Below are 10,954 nucleotides of genomic sequence, written 5' to 3' on the forward strand. Positions count from 1 at the left end.
ACTCCACTTGCGGAGGCTCCACCCACAGCAGCGGATCCAGGGGAGTTGGTTCCAACGCCACCTAGGGTCGCACCACAGCCTCAGCGAGAACTGTGTGGCCCTCCGGACTTGGCTACCAGTCCCCGGCGGTCTGGCAGAGTTTCCAAGCGCCCAACTTATTTAAAGGACTATGTTGTTGGACAGGTATCACTGTTGGTCTAAGTATGGGAAATGTAACCGATATGCTTTTGTGCTTAATGGAACCATTACGCGTAGTGCTGTATATAAGGAAACCATTACGATTGTAACTAACGCCTTATCTCGGTGGGGAGGGGTGTTATGTAGTGTAGTTTCACCCTGGGCCAACAGGGGGATACTGTATATAGTTTTCACTCAGGTCTGTAGATAGTTTTCACTCAGGTCCGCGGCAGTTATTTTAGGCGGGAACTCTGGGCTGTTGTGGTTACAATGTTGACAGCCGGCTGCCTATAAATACAGGCCGGCTGAGCTGTTTGCAGTCAGTTCTATTCCAGCTTACCATAATAAAGAGCTACTTGAAGAAATCGCTGTGCCGGCTGCTATGTCAACCCACGACTTAACATTAACCGTCCAGGGGTCCTTTATCTTTTTTACACTGACTAGAAGTGACTCTCTGAGTTTGGGGGCAGAGGATTGAACCTGGCATCTTCCACTTGCAAAGGAGATGCTTCACCACTGAGCTGTGGTCCTTCCCCCATTAGGAAGGAGACTTCTAGGTCAGGGCTGCTGTGTATGCCTGGGAATACGTAGGAGGGCTGGGAATGAGGGAAGGCTTTGGAGAGCTTTGGCGCATGTGTAGCTGGAGAAGAACACACCCAGTGTGGAGCATGTGTTAGGAGCACAGCATGTAATTACTAAGCCAGAAGGTGCTTTGCCTGGGTTCCTGTTTTGAACTGAACCGTGGTGGTGTTGGCATCCCTCCCAGGTGTAACCATCACACCCAGCCAGGAGGCTCCCTGACAACACGCCCCCGATCCGGCTTCACAAGCCTGTGACAGCTGGGGAGGGGACGGAAAGTAACAAAAACCAGAACTCGACTAGGAGGGAGCAAGGCTGACTCAGAGCCATTAACTGTGTCATGTCTCATTCGCATAATGGAACGGTGGAACAGGGAAAGGGCTTGCCAAGCCAAATTTAGTTGGATGTCTGCCCAAGGATGGGTGCTTGCTTTGGAGTATTAGGCTTCTTGGGAATCACATTGCAAAACTGGCAGTTCTTGTGCACCTTCAGGCTGCCACTGCCCACTTACCGGTATTTCCCCCCAAATCCAGAGTTTTACAAAGCGTATCTTCCAGGTAAACGACATTGCTGTTAGTCCTCCAAATTCCCTGAGACTTCCAGTCACGTGGAATCTCTACTGTTACACTGAACTACAGTAACTGTTAAAATCTAAATGTATTTGGCACAGCTGGTTGAGTGTGTAGATAGCTATATAACAGAATATGAACAGAATATGAACTGGCTGCAGGGGCCATAGCCATCCCACCCATACCAGCAAAGTAAGGCTATAATATGATGCATGTTTATGTGGCAGTAAGTCCCACTGAACTCAGTAACATGCATAGGATGCTAGGGACTGGCAGCAAAGTATTGGAGGAGAGTGCTGTGTGTGCCACATGGCCTGCCCTGTAAAGTTAGCTTGTCCTCTGATGTGGTGGAGGAAGATGTCCCATCAGTCACCAGTGCTAAAGTAAGATTCAGCTGCCATTCTGGTCAGTTTCTGTTTGTAGAAATTGGTATGGAAGAGAATGTCATATTGTCCTTCCCTTGGAGTAGGGATGTATCTTGGGCTGGCCCCAGTACAACCCTAAACGCCTTCCTACTTCCTGTCTCAAGTTTGGGGACAACATTCATGCACTATTCTTTTTCTTCCTATTACATATACACTATCTTTTGTAGCAGTATCAGAGCTATTTGAAAAACTTCTTGACATCTTGCAGGAAATTGAGATTCTGCCACTGCTGACTGGAATTACAGGGCTGTTATCAACTCGCCCACTTATTCTCCACGGCCAAGATTTCTGTGGGGAAGCAAGGGTCGGGGGGAGAGTGTTCAGCTTTGTGTTGAGTGAATAATCTTTTGAAGCGAGGAAGAATCCTGCAGGAAGCCACCCGTGGTTGCATTATTTTGAGCCTATAATTGCTCAGAACAACGCTGCAGCTCAAGCAGTGCTGGAACTATTACATCAGAGAGCCAGAGCTGGAATCCCAGGCAGCTTTCCAGTCCCTGACCTGCAAATGGCTGGGAATTTGGGATGCTTCATGCAGTCAAAACGTTTCATCTTTGGCCAATTCTGTTTCCTGTTATTGACTTTAGTGGGTTTCACAATCTGACTCACAGTGATATATATCAAAGTGCTGTTGTGTTAGCTGCAGGGCTCTGTAACTGGCAAGTCCTGGCAGGTCTAAGCATCTACAGAACAAGAGTTCCGCTAAGGGTTAATTATACAGAAACAGACTGTTCCTGTTGCAGCAATTTGATCTATGCTCTGAATGAGCCCTTCTTTAAAGTGTATATATACACATGGAACAGGATTAGGGTTTGGGGATTGGTGGAACAAATATTACACTGCAACATGGATTGCAGATAGTTTTATTCTATGGACGAAGAAGGGAATTCTGACCATCCATGTAGAAGAAGGGAAACTGGCCTTCAAACTGGACACTTAGAAATGGACATTGTTGTATGTGAAGTCATAGGCATATCTATGCATTTGGCCCTGTGTCTCTGGAAGCAGAGATCCAGGTTACTGGTGCATGGGACGTCATAGCATAACCTTGACTAACTTCAGTACCCTGTCCCGGGATGAACCTCTCAGGAAAACCAAGTCAGAAGGTAAAGTTGTTTGAAAGATTGAAGTAAAGAAGCAAGAAAGCAATATTCATTAATAACTACATCTCTGTTCCTTAGTAGAAACTGGTACTTTATTTGTACTACAAACATTCATTTACCTCCTTCTGGTACTCCCTCTGGCCTCAAAATCATAATCTTTATTCAGCAAAAACATAAAATTACCGAGAAGGAAGGGATCTCAGGTCGTGTAGCCTCCATGACCCGCAGGCTCCACCACCAAATGTCTAATCTCAAAGTTCACAAGCTAAGGACAGAACCAGTTGTTAACAGCAAAACAATGGGGCTGCCACCCTATAATGCCACTGTAAAGCTAAGGAGAGGAGTGAGAAGGAAGGGCTATACCCTCCTTCTGTCTACAGATTATTCCATACAAATGGACCCTGGCAGTTTCTAATCATCCCCTGCCTCACTGGTTTGTTGGTTTTTTTTGGGGGGGGGGGTTGAGGGGGGGAAGTCTGGGGGAAATTACTATAGGTAAAATTGGCTGGTGTAGAAGTTAAGCACCACTCTGTGGCTGAAGCACTTGTGAATACAATTGGTTATCTTGCATGCGGGATATTTCCTTGGGGTGCAGGCCCTGAACAGCAGCTCTTTCCAAACAATTTATTTATTTTTCAGTTTGGGATAAGTCCATAGCGAATACCCAGAACATGATTCTTTTGTGCCTGTGAACTTCTCTTCTGCCATATGAATGCAGGATAGAGTGTTGACAAAATGAAACAAATGAGGATGGCTACTGGAGAGGGTCTTTCCAGTGTTGGCACCCCCAGAGAGGTCTGTCTTGTATCTACATGATGACCTTTTCAGATGCCAGATGAAGATATTTTCAGTCATTTTCATGTTTTTTTTTACTGCTTTTTATATTGGTTGTGCGCTCCTCTGGTTCGCCAGAAGCAGCTTAGTCATGCTGGCCACATGACCCAGAAGCTGTACGCCGGCTCCCTTGGCCAATAAAGTGAGATGAGCGCCGCAACTCCAGAGTCGGCCACAACTAGACCTAACGGTCAGGGTCCCTTTACCTTTGTATTGGTTGTACTGATGTCATTCTCTGTTACTGGCTTTATTCTGGGTTAGATTTTAGTTCCCTATTGTATTTTTTGTTTCTAATTTTTACTTGTAAACCACCCAGAGGACTTTTGTCATTAGCTGGTATATAAATATTGGAAAATATAAATATAAATAAAGTCTCCCTCACTGATCTTGGGCAGAGGTGCCCAAACTTTTTCCAGAGGACCAGATTTGATGAAGTGAACATGTGTGAGGGCTGACCAAAGTTGTTGACCTTTTTTTACCCCAAAGTTGCTGAGCTTTTTGGGGGATTTTACCCCAGGGCATATACAGCCAAGAGGGCCGGATTAGGCCCCCAAAATGGACTTTCGACATGCCTGCTCTTGGGTAAATAAATGCTCCGTTACACCTGCATTCTCCAACATCTTGGCAAATGTGAAGTTGAGGGTGGGAACATATGCTTCCTGAGATAATGTCTGGTTTGATCTTTACATATAATCATGATGGCAGAGATAGAGGAGTTCCCTTGTCTTTGTGTCTTCATTTGGCACAATCTCCCCGCACTGATTCAGTCTGGTGACAGCCTGTTTCCTGTAAATGCCAGACTATTATAGCAGCAGACAAACTCCCCTATTCTGAAAACCCACGATTCTGAGGGAATTTTAAAACACGAGAGGAATGTCAGGACTATTCCTGCACATGGCTTTGGGGCTGTATGATAATTTCTGAACACATACATGCACACATGCTTCAGGGTGTGTACACCCACTGCAATGTCTTCCACTCCAAAGAATAAAAGATTGAACAGCCTATTTTCTTTTCGCTGAAAAAACACAGCATACCAGTTGTTGGGAATCGCAAGTGGGGGGAGTGTTCTGCCTATAGGCTTCATCTAAGGCAACTGGTTGGCCACTGTGAGAACAGGAAGCTGAACTAGACGAGCCCTTGATCTGATCCGGCAGGTTCTTCTTACATTAATAACAAGCAATATAAGAAAAGGAAGATTACAAGAAAGCACTCTATGAAAAGAAGAGCCTGGCACTTCCTAGAATTGAGAATTATGCCTTATTTTAAGGGACATCTGGGCTTGCTGTTTCCAAAACTGAAAGATACTCCTATTATATTTTCTGGACCACAGAATGCGATGAGGGTTGGATTTCATGAATTCATTCAAATTTAATTTAATTTAATTTAATTTTGATACCACTGTACACCTGGAGGTTTCAGGGCGGTTCACAGAAAAGGATGCTGGAGGAGAGGAATCAACTAGATGCTGGCATTGCCATTTCAATGCTGTTTATGGTGCTGAAATATGTTTTTATTAAGGGTCACATTCTGATCTCTATCCTGCATGTTTGGCCATACATGTTATACCCTGGTTTGTCTGTTATGTGATGATGATGATGATGATGATGATGATGACAATAATTATTTATTTATTTATACATACCCCGCCCATCTGGCTGGGTTTCCCCAGCCACTCTGGGCGGCTTCCAACAAAATATTAAACTACAATAGTCAATTAAACGTTAAAAGCTTCCCTAAACAGGGCTGCCTTCAGATGTCTTCTAAAAGTCAGGTAGTTGTTTTTCTCTTTGACATCTGGTGGGAGGGTGTTCCACAGGGCACAAAACACCACTAAGTGCACTTCTATTGCCAATCAAGTACCTCTAAAAACTACTGTCTGGCAATCTGGGTTGTATTCTTAATGGGCCTATCACTGGCAAGAGACTTAAAATAGTCAAAGAGTCTTATGGCAGCTTAAAGACTGACAAAGGTGTACTCAGGCGGGGATGTCACTTAACTAGTCTGCAAGGTGCCACTATACTCTTATTATTTTTGCTGCAAGAGGCTAACATGGCCAGCCCTTTGGGGGGAAAAGAATAAAAAATGTTCCTTCTTTGCTGGGAATCTGTCTCAAAACTCTGGAATGTATTGCATCAGAATTTGGGGTTGTAACACAAAACAGCTACTGGAGAGGACAGAGAAACAGTCTGGAGCCAGTTCTGCAATTTTAGATAGAAGCAGAGCAAATCAGCCAGATAGGGGAGTTTTTGCTGAGGCTAGCATTCAGATAGAAACAAAGGAATCTGGGTCAAGATCAGAGACTGTGCTACCTGCTACATGATCCCATTAACTTCCAATATGCTCAACTATATATTTGTAAAGAAACAAGCACTACCGAGGCATCATAAGCCTCCAGTGTTCTTTCATCCAAAATAAACTAAAGCATGTTAACATTAGTCCTGGACTACTCAGTGCTTAGGAAAGTGGGGAACATGTTATGGTATCCACTGTGAAATTTGCCTCATGCATGTGTAAGAATCGTAGGCACTGCAGAGGGACCTATGGAATATCCAGTTTTATTTCTGTGGGGATTCTATAAATTTATTGTCAAGTGCCTCTTATCCCTGGCTGTGTTGAATTTTGGAACTGCTGATACAGCTGGCTCTGGTATGAAGAATTTCTCTCGTTCCGATAGCTGTAAAGGACAATAATTAAATCAGGTGATAGCAGTACTTACTTACCCTCTAATTTCAAAATACCTCACCGCCCACAATAGCTGTGGCATTTTGCCTGTCAGAACTACACAGTTTCCCCACATTTTCCTTTTGGCTTCCAGGGCAGGGGTTCTCCGATTGCCAGCATCTAGTTGATGCCTCTCCTCCAGCTCATGATCACGAACCATCCCGGTGGCAATTACTTTTCCATGTAAAGCAATGCTGTCACATCAGGGGAGTGTTTAGTATATTTTTAGCCTCTTTTAATGTGCTTTAGCAGCTGGAAATGAGGGAAGAATTATAGTCAAAAGGTAACAACTGTGGGATCTCATGGCTGAGGAGGAGGGGGCAGCTGGGCTTCAGCTGTGCAGATTAAAATCACAACATGCCTTCCTGACAAAAGTGAGCTTGGGTAAGAGCAAATGCAGGAATGGAGCTTGGTCAGACGTACCAAGACTGAATCTGATTTCCGAGAAGGGTTCTGTTCTCACCTAGTAAGTGAGACCCCATTTGTCTGTACTGAGTCCCCATTAAAAAGTCTCAGTAGGGTTTATCTGCTCAGGGCATTGATCAGCTCTTGAGGCAAGTAGCAACTTTGGGAGGGTGATAGTCATTCAATATATTGTGGCACCAAAGTGGGATGAGGGACAGGGAGTTACTACCCTTCTGTGTGTGCCAGGATCCCTAATCTGTCCTCCTCTGTAATGGCGGCCATTTATAATCAAATACCACAGATCTATTAAATGCAATCATACAAAATCTGTTCTATGCAACCATGCATGTAATAGGTTCTTTGGTTCTAAGTAATCTACTTCAGGCTTCGTTTATGATAAAATGTGAAGTAAAACAACAAAAGCAAAACAATGTACTTGGGGACCTACTTTCCAACAGTGGGGCCTTTTTATTTTCATCTCTTACTTGCAACAGCTCTGTTGTGATTTTAGTCTTTGCACCAAACTAGCAGTAATCTTGTTCTGGGTTTCAAAGACTGGCTCAAGGGCATAGATAAATTTCCATCTTAAGTTGGACCTCCACACATTTCTGCTAATGTGCATCTCAAAAACATAGATAACAGCTTTACTGTGTTATGCAGAAGGATTATTGGGGAGCCATGAGAGTAGCTTGCTGTTATGTTGTCAGTTCCTCCAGCAATGGCCTTGTAATCACCAAGGGTGTTGTGACTACTATATATTTGTCTTGAGTGGAAATGAAAATATTCTCTCCTAACAGGAAAATATTTTCAGTGCTGAACTCAGAAATGATGGAAGATATAGGGATGCCTGACACAGAAAAACTTTATATAGTGGCTATAATCATCTCATTAGGATATCCCAAAATTTTCTACCTGAGGCAACTCCCTTACCCTGTATCATCATGGCTGCCCCACAATAACAGAATTTTCCCTTCCTAGAGACTTACCATAAATCTAACTTTGAACATCTTCCAGAGGGATTGTAGTATCTTTGAAGCCACCCCCTCCCAAATTGGATTCTAATGGCTTGAGTTAAATTAGTAAAGGGATAGCTGTGTTTTGTTTTTTGAGCTGGTATTTGTAAAACTGCTATCTGCTGATTTAGAGTTTGATTTCATGCTTTGCTTTAAAAAAAGTTGCTCCTTCCTTATTTCTGCTTATACTCCCAACTCTCTCTACTACTTCTGATTTATTTTGTTCATTTTCTTTCTTATTGGAATCTGTTAAATTGGATTATGGAGAGATCAGAGTTGTGTAGGAGAGAGATCATTGCCCTGTGAGCTGACCACAGTGACCAGGTTTCCCCTGCATAGAAAGTTAATTCAGAACGTATGTTATCCATCCTAAACCTTAGGGATAGTTATTTATTTTAAATAGATATATATTTTTGTTGTGGGTCTTACAATGGTTTTTATACTGGTTGAATTATATTTGAATGTATTGTTCAGGGGTTGTATTTAAAAATAATACTAAATCTGTAACAATATTGTAATATTTTATCTATTAAATTTTATGCTTGCATTTTGTTTGCCCACCTTGCGGGGACTTGTTCCAGAAAGGCAGCTTATCAGTTTAAAACAGTAGTAATAATTAAAAAACTCAAAAGAAAAAAATCTGGTGTTATCAAAGTTCTGTGAAGCGAAACCCACACAAACTGCACATAGCATTTTGTGATAGGAATTTAGCCTTGACCATGACTGAGAATGTTAAAAAAAAAAACTAAATAAAAAATCCTATGAATTCTAACTCTCTGGCCATTTTTACTCATAAATAAGAGAGCGGTTGATTGTTCCGCGAATGGCCAGAGGGATATTAGCCCTTTCCTGTACATAAAGGAAGCAGTCACGTTTGCTTGGGCTGAATTGTGAATACTTGAATTGCTGAGTTTTTCTTTTTTGTTTTAAAATCTAACCCTATTTTTAAAATCTACTCCTTACCTTTCCCTTCCTTATTCTAATTGAGCCAAAAGATGCAACATTTTCAATGGTATAAAAGGTTTGCTGAGACATGAACTCTGCACATGCACAGAGGCTAGATCAGCTAAAGAAGAGAGAGAGGGGAAGGGGGGAACTGTAAGGGGGGAAGAGGAGGTTTCTTCCAAATGTAAAAGAAAACTTGGAACCATCAGGGAAATCACCCTTAATGTGTTTTGCTCCAGGGCTACTTAAGACAATAGTTAAGTACTGGACATGCCAAATTCTTTTCACAGGTAAATATCAAAGCACTCCCACTGTGAGTTCCTCTCTTGAGTAGTTTCTCCCCCCCCCCCCATGGGATTTAAATTTTATAACAGTTTTTTTGTGTGTATGTGTATATGCCTATGCATTTTAGGAACAGCATTTCCTGACAGACCTCTCACATAAAATAATTTTCCCTTTCAACAGGTGTGTATATGCCTATGCATTTTAGGAACAGCATTTCCTGACAGACCTCTCACATGAAATAATTTTCCCTTTTAACAGAGTGTCCTTTCTTTTCTCCCACAGCACAAATGATAATGAGGGGATGCAAACAGTGATTTAAATACTCTATAAAAAGTAATTGCATTTGTTTTTCTTTTTGTTTTTCTTCCCTTAAAGGCAAACAGTCACTTTCTTTCTGTTCAGCAAAACAAGTCTGAATCCCTGCTATATTAGTTGATTTCCATCTATCTCTTTGTGGCTTTGACATTTTTTTTTTAGGTTACAAATAATTTGTTTTCGTTTATTAAGTTCGTTTTATCAGTTCTTCCATTATATATATGAAATTAATCGAAGCACAACCAAACATTGTTTGTGGAATAGTATTGTTTACCTTTTGCCTGAGCATTATTAATTCTGTCATTTTGGCTAGTGCAAGTTACCTGCACAACTTTAAAATTGCCATTCATTTTTTTCTTGGTATTAACTCATTTCCCAGTATTAACATTACAGCTGATGTCACATCAAGAAACACTTTTATTTTCATTTGGGATGTTAGAATGCCAAAACAGATTACTTCAGGTTACTTCAGGTTGCTTATTAATTGTGTGTCTTAGCATTTATTTATTTTTGGTTCCTCATAGGTCATTTGTGTGTGTGTGTTTTACTTTGGGGACATGTTCATCACATGTTGAAAGTCAGTTTCATGAAGTTCTTTTATTGGATAGCACATGGTGAATTTTAAGTTTTCCCCATTGTTTTCCCTTTTTTTCCCCCAGTCCAGTAGTAATCTGTGTGGTTTTGATAATATCTTTGTACTATTTAATAATAGTTATTTTCTGAATCTGATGTCTTTGTGTCAAGTCCATTTTCATCTAACTGGTAATCTAATTTTTTTGCTTTCTTTTTATTTTTTAACCTTTGTATTTTTTACAGTTTTCTTTCTATACATGTGGAGTAATTTTTTATTTTATAATATGAAAAGAACAACAACAACAAAAAATTAAGTGAAGGAAAGCAAACAAACTTAGCAGATAATAACAGTAATTATATGGAAATGTGATAATGAATAAAATGTTTAATCCACTACGATTGTTATTATTTGCAGCTTCCCATGGAAACTGGAGGACATCCTTTTTGCCTTTCGCCCCTTTCTTGTCTAACTGTGTTTTTAAGTCACCCCAAAACCCTGCCCCTTACAGGATATCACTTCTACAGATGTGCAATGATGAAAAGAAGCAACCCCTCAACTCAGTCAACCCATCACAAGACCAGCAACACCAGAGTTTTCAAAGTGCCCACAGTTATCTCTTTCAAAGGCTATAGACTAAGGGGGGAGGGGTTGAACTGACAAAGGGGGGAGGAGTTGAATTGCAAGGACATTTTTTCACTTGAACCTCAAGCCTCTGCTCCAGGATTCAAAAGATACATACGTAAAAGATCACAATTGTGTCAAGATATGCAACAAATATTTAATTATTTTGTTTTGTATTATGTGTTATTATGTAAGAATGTTGAAATGTGTCTGACAGTGTGATTTCCACAAAGGGGGGGGGGGAATTTATTGTGTGTAACTGTTTTTATATTTAATGTCTTATTGCTTACACACCAATGGAGAATTCTCATGCATTTTATACTTTCTAATAGCTCACACTATTGTGTAGTCCAATGTTTAGCTCAATTTATAACATTTCATTGTTCCA

The sequence above is a fragment of the Podarcis liolepis genome (assembly GCF_965112155.1).
Source record: "Podarcis liolepis genome assembly, chromosome: 2".
In the NCBI taxonomy this organism is placed as follows: Eukaryota; Metazoa; Chordata; class Lepidosauria; order Squamata; family Lacertidae; genus Podarcis; species Podarcis liolepis.